The sequence below is a fragment of the Schistocerca nitens genome, chromosome 1 (assembly GCF_023898315.1).
Source record: "Schistocerca nitens isolate TAMUIC-IGC-003100 chromosome 1, iqSchNite1.1, whole genome shotgun sequence".
Lineage (NCBI taxonomy): Eukaryota > Metazoa > Arthropoda > Insecta > Orthoptera > Acrididae > Schistocerca > Schistocerca nitens.
This window is the reverse complement of record NC_064614.1, coordinates 106,592,868-106,602,676: the sequence shown is the minus strand read 5'-3', so window position 1 is coordinate 106,602,676 and position 9,809 is coordinate 106,592,868.

The following is a 9,809-nucleotide window of genomic DNA, read 5'->3' as shown; positions in this document are numbered from 1 at the left end:
AACAAAACCGGCAATGACAAACGATCAGCGCAGAAGGCGCCCAATCGGAACAAATGAGCGACATGGCAAATGAGTGCATAGGGTATATAGAGAGGGAAGATATTAGAGAGGATTTGTTGCAAGAAACTACGAGTGCTAAAATTTCGGGAATAAATCCAGTCGTGACAGTTGCAGTAAACGAAATATGTTTTAAGTGTGTCATTGACACTGGAAGCCCTTTCTCGATAGAGAGCGAGGCAGCATTTCAAAAATTCGAAGGGACTGGGACTTGGCCCGTTTTTCAAGTGCGAGGAATAAAGGTGAAGGGCGCAATCTACGGTAAGAGCGTAGAAATCCGAAGGCAGACTCGGCTTAATTTTACCCCGCCAGGGAAGAGAGTTTGAGTACAACTTCTTTGTGCTCCCAATACTGAATGTGGCAATGATTTTAGGAAATGACTTCATGAATGCCCACCATGCAGTAATTGACATGGGTGGAGGAGTAATGACAGTTCAAGTTGGGGATCAGCCAATTAATTTAGTATTTGATGAATGCATATTACGTGCCGAGTCAGAAATTAGTTGCCTAAAATTTCAAGCTCAAACCGAGTCGCAACCCAGACTGGAGCCACTCGTGAACTATGTAAGTGAGTCGTGCTCTACGTCTGGTGAGCAGGGAAAAGATGTTGTTTTTGCTGATGCACTGAGAAAGAGCATCGCGGGTGTCAGAACCACTGACAAGGAAAAGGAGAAATTGTATTGCCTACTTAGGAATCATGAACGGGTATTTTCTGAGACTCCGGGAGCGATTAAGGGTTGTACTTACCAATTCAGAGTACGTGACCATCAGAAGTTTTCTGTTAGACCATACCCTATTCCCGTGGCGTATAAAGCCCAGATGGAGAAGGAAATAAACAAGATGTTAGAACAAGGAATAACTGAGCGGGCAGTAAGCTCGTACAACTCACCCTTGCTTGTCGTACCAAAACGCGACAACTCGGTTCGTTTGGTACTAGACTCGAGACAGATAAACACAATTATTATGTCGGAAACGGACAGGCCTGAGAGCCTTGAGGAACTCTTACAACGTTTCCACGGGGTAAAGGTACTATCATCTGTCGACCTCCGTTCGAGTTTTTGGCAAATCGTGCTACACTCTTCTTGCAGATTATATACAGCGTTCCTGTGTTATGGAAATTGTTTCCAATTCCGGAGTCTCCCGTTCGGACTAAACGTCTCATCAGCTGCTTTTATAAGGGGATTAAATAGCATTTTGCCTGATGATTTTAAACAGCGAGTGACAATTTACGTGGATGACATATTAATTGCGGAAAAGTCGTGGGAGGATCATGACGTTCTGAACAGACTACTGGATGTTTTTGAGAAGGCAGGTGTAACAGTCAACTTAGATAAGTCACAGTTCGGATGAGAGAACATAAAATTCTTAAGCCATATTGTCTCAGCAAATGGAATACAACCTGACCCGGAGAAAATTGCAGCGATAGCAGAGTGTGCAATGCCGACAAATAAAAAACAGTTGCGAGCATTCTTAGGCCTGTGTAATTTTTATAAGCGATTTATAAATTTTAGTGTACTTGGTACACCCGGTCTATGTGGACTAACAGGGAAGAACGCTTTGTGGGTCTGGGATCAAGAGGCACAGGATGAATTTTATAAATTGAAAAAGGCGTTGGTAGAGGCTCCCATCCTCGTACATCCCGACCTGACACAAGAATTCTGTTTAATGACGGATTAGTTGCGGTACTGTTTCAAACGGAAGGAAAGGATGATATTACAACTTGGAAAACACTCTCGATGTGAAAAAAATTATTCCGTGACAGAACTAGAAGCACTGGTGATAGTTTGGGCATTCTCAAAATTCAGGTATTTCTTATTTGGGAGGACCACCAGGGTGTACACTGACCATCGTGCACTCCAGTTTCTTATGAGCACAAAATTCACGCATGGGAGACTAGGACGCTGGGCACTATACCTACAGGAATATAATTTCACTGTAGAATACATTCCGGGACAGAAAAATATAATTGCTGACGCTTTATCGCGCATTCCTATAGGTTTGGTTCACACAGAAGAAGGGGAACTCGGTGAAAATAATTTTAGCATCCTATACTTACAGAATGTAGCGTTCGAGAACTTTGTTACCACCTCTTTAGGGAGTATAGCGGACGAACAGGATAAGGACGCAGTATTGAAAGATATAAAGAAGAAGTGGGAGGACAAGGAGAATGTAGGAATAAGCCAGTACTACTTAGTGCGCAATAGAATACTATTCAAGAAACGAGCCCCGGACGACTCCAGATGGGTGTTGGTGATTCCGGAGGAACTCGTAAACAAAATTATATGGTACATACATTTGAGTTATGGTCACTTCGGAGCACAGAAATGTTGTGAAAAACTGAAGGAGACATGCTATTTTAATAACATGCTACGGCGTATTCGTTGTGTACTTAGAGTGTGCGGACCTTGTCAGCGAGCAAAGGCGGCCACAGCGACGTATGCTGCATCATCGCACCCGATAATACCAAGCAAACTCTGTGACCTCGCGCCGTGGATCTATTTGGGCCACTAATACGATCTAAAGCAGGTTTTGCATATGTTTTCGTAGCGGTGGAGCTAACCTCCAAGTTTGTGTGTCTAACTCCGTTGAGGCGAGCCACAGGAAGGGCAGTGGCATCTGCATTTGCAAAGCAGTTTCTGCATGAAGTTGGGCGTGTGAAAAGGGTTATCTCGGATAATGGACCACAATTTAGATTGCAATACTGGCAGCAGATGCTTCGAAGGCGAAGAATTATATATATATATATATATATATATATATATATATATATATATATATATATATATATATATATATATTTCACCCCAGCTCGAACCCCAGTGAGCGTATTATGTGTGAATTAGGAAAATTATGTAGGTTATATTGCAGTCGTGATCACCGATCGTGGGACATACACCTAAAAGGATTTCAGAACATAATTAATGAGTTGCCTAATACGTCAACAAAGCTTCCGCCAATCACTGTGCTAAAAAACAAGGAGCCTCCGAGCAAAATCAAAGAGGTGGTGCCTTGGCCACTAGAGCCGAGACTACGCCGGAACGCAATTGTTGACTTAGCTTTACGCAACATCAAGCGTGCAGCAGAAGCCAGAGTCAAGGCGTATAAGAAAAACGTGAGAAAAACAGTGTTTCATGTAGGACAAAAAGTTCTTATCAGATCACACAAGCTGTCTAACAAACGGTCAGGTGTCTGCAAGAAATTTTTTAATCTCTTTAACGGCCCGTATCAGATAAGGAAGGTTCCCCATGAAAACGCCATAGAAGTTGAAACTCTTCGATCGAAGAAGTCAAAAGGGCTACACCATGTGTCAAACGTAAAACCATACATTGAGTAGAAAGGACAGTGAGGAGTAGAGAGGACGGTGAAGAGAAACAATTGATTAGTTTACATTTGTGATAAATGCATTTTGAATAACATGTTGGTAAAAATAATGATAAAGATGTTTCTATGTGATTGATTGAAGTGATGTTTATGGCTTTTTTTGGGTAAATTGAAAAGAGTCGCTCCTGAGGGAAGCCAGATCTGTGTTGAATTAATGCGAAACTCGGGGGAATATCCGATCTGTGGGTATTATGGGTCCGGCAAACCCAGGTCCCCAGCTGTTAGTAGCCTTGTTTCCGATTTTCTGCTTTCAGTGCTACTATCTATCTATTACGATTCTGTATCTGTCAGTATAAATGAGGATCTCTTACTATAGTATGCGTGCTGTATGAATATTTTAAGATAGGATAACTCTGAAAAAGGAATGAGTAAGTTTGGAATCTTGAAAACACGATGCGGAAATACGATTGTTTAACCAGTGGCTTCCTAATATACACTAATATGTTAATATTGATGATATATGTCCTTTTTGTTCTTTATAGCTGAGTACGTAAAGTTCTGTCTGTGGATTTCGTAAATAGATTGATTCCCTTCAAGGTGAAAGAAAAATTGTGGTTTGTGTAATTTATGTGGCCCTGGAATATTATTGTGGTAGTCAAATAGAGCAGTTTTTCAGCAAATGGAGAATGGAACAGAAATATGGATCCTTTCTGTAGTCTTGATTGATGTTGAGCCAGAGCCTGAAAAATTATTCTGCGTTAATACTTGTCCTAGAAAAGCGACGTTTATGTGTTTTGCTGATGCTGTGAGCATTACAGCTTACTGTTTTCGCTGGTGCGGGATGCACTGCAGACGATATGAGTTGAACTGAAGAAATTTCCCTCTTGGATGTAGAGGAAGATTAAATAATTTTGGTTATGGGACCGAAGGAAAGCTTGGTTTAATGTAATAAGGATGAAGCAAAACATTTGTCATTAAAACTGCAGGAGGATTCGGATCTTTTGTGTCAGTTGTAAGTTCAATAGGATGTTAAGTTGAAACTGTTTTACAGAATAGAGGTGACCACAACTTTGCCATTCATGAGAAATGAATCCAGAATGACTACCACAGGCGAAATAACTTATTTGGAAACGAAAGGTAACTTAAAGAAGGAACGAAATGGGTAAGAAAATGTAGTATAACCTGTATAATGAGAATATTTTTTACCCTTCTCAGAGTCATTTGTGTGATTAATTCTTGTGATAACGTAATTTTAGATGAAATTGTCTTACTGTTTTATGTATAAACGTATGAGTATGATAAATGTATAATTGAGAGTCTCTTATCAGGTGTGTCAACTGGTATAAATGTTTTGGCGTGCAAATAATCATTGTTCTTTTTACTATGTATGTTTAAGGAAAGTTTCTCCATATTTATCATGTGACAAGACATATGCCATGAGCGTCAGGAAGAGGACGAATTAGAGCAATGTTGTAGTGGTATAAACACTGTGTTGAAGTAGCATTGAAGTAGCTTGTTGGATTAACTAGTAGTGGATTGAAGTAAAATTTTGAGTAATGCATGTTTATGGGTAGTTAGTTTGTAGTATAGACAACGGGTGTGCATGTGTGTGTGTGTGTAAATAACATGTGAACCCTATGCTGTCCTAGACAACAGGTGTGCATGTGTGTGCGTGTGTAAATAACATGTGAACCCTATGCTGTCCTGACCTATACTTGCACAAGGCATAATCCTATTCATTTTAGTGAATTAATAAGTAGCATTTGATTTATTAAATCGCAAGTGAACCACATTAGTGATGTGAATTTAGATATTATATTGTCAGTTCATTTAATTTTTATTTTTGTACTGTCAAGTCATTTCACTTTAATTTTTTATACTGGCAAGTCATTTAACTTTTATTTTTATATTGTCGATTCATGTAACTTTTTTTATTTAAAAAAAATTAAGTCTCACTTTTGTTCTAAAAGATTGTGAAAGACAATACTATGTCGTATTATGTATGACATTTTGTAATCACGTAATTATGATGAACAATTTCTGTGAATGCAGTTGAGAACGTGAAAGTGAACCGGCTAAACCCTTACGAGACAGCGGGAGCAGCGAGGAGGAGGACTAGTTGTAAACAGGCGGGTTTCCCAGCAGGACACACTGTCAACCGGGCCACTTCGGGAGTGCAGTCGACAACAAAAGAAGGGTCGCGGCAAACACTTTCCCTTGCACCCGGAGCTAATGGCCAGCTGCACCAGTGCGACCCTTCGTGGAGGCAATGACCTGAGATGGCCGAGCGGTCCACCGCACGGAAATCCATCTGCTGGCAACGCACCACACGCACGTGACCATGAAGAGACGGCCGCGGTGAAACGACGGAAGACAGGGGATAAAGGGGCATGGAGCCTTTTGACACGTACTGTCCAGAGAAATTGGCAGATTTCAACGACACCTATCAATATTTCCTGGCGGATGCCCATTGTCAGGCGACAGTAAATCATGGTTTGGTGTTCTCTGGTTGCTAAGGGTGGCACAAAGAAGAGCCACTAAGTGTCATCCTTGCCCAGGAATATCAAACCGGCGAGCCAATTGAGGATAACTCAAGAATGTAACAACACAAGGGGCGTGGAGCCTTTTGACACATACTGTCCAGAGAAACTGGCAGACTTCAACGACGCCTATCAACATTTCCTGGGGGATGCCCACTGTCAAGCGACAGTAAATCATAGATCGATGATCTCTGGTAGCTAAGGGTGGCACAAAGAAGAGCCATTAAGTGTCATCCTTGCCCGGGAATATCAACCTGGCGTGTCAAACGAGGATACCGCACGAATTTGATAACACAAACATGGAACCAAATCGAGATGTACGTGACACGGGCCACCAAGAGAAACTTCATGAGAGGGCAGAGACGGCGGGATTGCACGCAACAGATGGACAAAAATCCCCAATGACAGCTGCGGCGACGAACCCCCCCCCCTCCCCCTTTATTGTGACTCGGAACAGTGGAACTACTGAGTGTGCCAGTGAACAGTGATTATACGGTTCTTAGTCCAATGCATATACGTGTGTTCTTTCAAAGAAACTTTGATCGTGTATTTTGCAGGGGTTCGATTTATTGGTTTCTTTCTTAGACTGTCTCTTGTATTTTGCAGGTGTATTATTTATTGTTTTTTTTAGACGTTGACTATTGTACTTCAGAGCTGTTTTATTGATCAATGTTTGTTTTTGTGTGATGTATTAGATTTGTGATATTTTGTTTCGTAAATTCATTCCTGTGGCATTGCTTCGTTTATCAGTCAGACAGCTATTCATTCTCATTGGACTGTGATCGATTAGCCTTTGCATGGGGCATATTTATGGTGAGGAACCCCATAAGGGTAACAATCACATAATTAATTGTAGTTTCAGTATAATGACACAGTGATCATTGTTTGCTAACTAACTGAAATATAGTAGAGTGATTAAATTAGTGCCACAAAGTTATTTTAATTCTACAAATTATTAGTTTTATAAGATATAGAATTTTTTTGCGATAACCACTTTGTAAAACATGTTTTTATTTTTCTCTTATCATTTTTTTTGCTTTTGCGGATTGTGCATTGTAATATTCTGCTTTATAATACTGATGTTATGTCATGGTTTTTTTTAATTGCTGTGGCACCTTTGCTATTTCCATAAATTTTACTTGTTAATCAACAGTCATAAATTTTCCTCTGATCGGTTGGCTCTTGCAATGAGCAAATACTGGTGAACTCCATAAGGGTAACAACCAGAAATTGTTTTCATATTAATGACACAGGAACCATTGTTTTTACTTGCTGACCGAATTAGGTCTACACTATCTTTTAAATAGGTGGCACAGATTGTGTTGTTCTTCTCTTTGAAATTGGTAGATTCTAAAGACGTGTTGAAATTATTGTGTTTTAGCAAGTAGCTGGTGACCTTTCGCCTATTCTTTACATTTTTGGTTTATGTTGGGTGTGAGAAGCCTGCTTGGGAATGTCCTAGCATGGCCAGAAAATTCCCTGCACTGTCTTTCCCCAGAGCGTTGGGGTTATCAAAGGTCTCTGTTGGATTCCTTTCATGTTAATTTCTTAAATATGTTGTCATTTATGGCATAAATTCCTCCTCTAAATTTACTGTGGTGTTTCTGACTATCTGGGAAGAGACTGAGCAGTGAAACATGTTACTTCTACACATAAACAAGAACGATCTGTCACACTACTACACTTTAAAACACAGTTTATATGTAATTCATGTCACACAGTCTCATACGGAACCTACATCCACTTTCTTTTATATACTGTATGTGATAAGATACTGTCATCCCCCTTCCCTTCTGTGTGAGAGGATAAATGAGCAAATGTATTTCTAGTTGCATGCTTGAGGGTAGCAGACCAGCCTGTTTGCTAGAGAACAGTAGGACCAACGTTGGAACAGGTAGCTATGCTTTCTAAAAGCAGAGAGGTTTCTATTCTTAGTATGGTCCTGTCCGTCCCTTGTCATGTTGGTATAGGAAGCTGCCTCTCTGGTCACTTCCGTTTGTATCTGTTAGCATGCTCGGTAGGAGCCCAGGTCAGTCTGTCTGCGGCGAGCGTCTGAAGTGGTAAGATCTCCGGCTAAGCGCGTGTCTGCTAAGTCTGTAGGACAATGGATTTCTTAACTTCAGCCTAACTGAAAATTTAATCACCTGTATTTCAGGTTTAGCTCTAAAATATCTAATGTTCTCTTAAATTGCAACGCAGTGTAATTCGAGTGTAAAGTTCAGAATATCTTCCGGTAGTTGCTTTGTCACTACTTTGTGAGTAAAGTGGAACCACGTGTTGATCAGTAACTCTAACTAAGATCATCAATCTTAAATGCGAATGTGCGTGACATTATAACGTCTCCTCTTGACAATATTTTCAATATAGCAACTTTTCTTTGTGTTCAACCCACGTGGTGTGTACTTTGTGAGACCAGTACCACGTGCTTATACAATTGTTTGACCCATCAGGTTAATAGTAAGACGATAGTAACCAGTTTGAGGTTTTTCTTTTGTAAATTGCGTTTCGATGTAATTTATTTTAATTATCAAAATTATTGTGGAGTTACACTCTTTGTGTAAACCAAGTTAACCATGTGAAGCATGTGGTGTAAGCATCAAAGTAGCTCTCAGCTATTCTTTTCAGGAAGATTTCACAGAGAGTTAGTATGAATTTAGTGTACCAGTGTGTGGTAATTTCATGACGGACAGGATTGCGCTACGAACGTAACTTCTTTGGGTGAAAATTGAATCGGTTGGATGTGGTTGATTTCCTCTTGGATATGTTTCAACGATCTTCGTGTGTTATTTTATGAATGCAGTGTAGTATGTAGTCTCCCAATCTTGGCTCCCTATTTTATGTGTTCCGTAAGATTACAAACTCACATTTTCACAATCCTAAATAAGGCACCAGTTTAGTTATGAATCAAGTTTGATATGCTGAAATTTTAACGGAACAATGATCAATGTTAAAATAAAATGTCCAAATATAAACTTATTTATTTCTTTTTATTTAAATTGTCTTTATATATATATATATATATATATATATATATATATATATATATCACTGGTTATTGTAAGATGAGTACTAAAAGATTATAATTAATGTTAGTCTGGTTGGGAATTTGGTAAGCTAGACTGGATACCTGGTGAAACAGTTGCACAGTAACGCAGTGTTAACTTCCCAGACAGCTCACAGCTTTTAACCCGCTTTTATTGTCTATCAGCACCGCTTTCAGAAGAAATTAAAGCAACAACATTACAACTGATTGCCTAGTTTTAGCTTTTTTCGATGTTTCAACACTCTAGTGAGTTTGAACTTTGGTTTTTAGGATATCCATAAACTGGTATTTAGCAGTTTATATACTAGATATACGTAAAATAAAGAGTAATTAGGAGAACCAGCAGTATTTTCAAGTCAGTGTCTGTCTGTCGCACTGCCCCTTCCCCTGCTATCATTAAGCAGTGAACTTCTGCTATTGTCCTTCAGTTCACAGTACCTCTTCACTCTGTGCTGTTCACATGTTGTTGTTACTAGTGCTTTAAATTAGTGACTGTTTTCTTGTCTTGTGAAGTTGTTTTATGGACTATACCGTATTAATAGTAAGACTGTATTAAAACTTCCAGTGTTCGGCTCCACAAATTTAAATTATATGTAAAGTTTTACTCCAGTGCGTGGGAAATAATAACAACTGCAGAGTTGGGTGAGCTGCGGGATGAAATTCCCACCCCAGGCCCTGACACAGGGTGGTGACCAGCCCAGTACCTGTGCGAACATTTACCGTTAGGCCACCTTATGGCAACGGTATGGCGCGGAATAACGTTTATGGACTATACCGATAAAAAGCAACAAAGAAACATTTCCGATTTTGTTGAAAAAGTATGTTTCGCCGATTTTTGTATAAAGTTA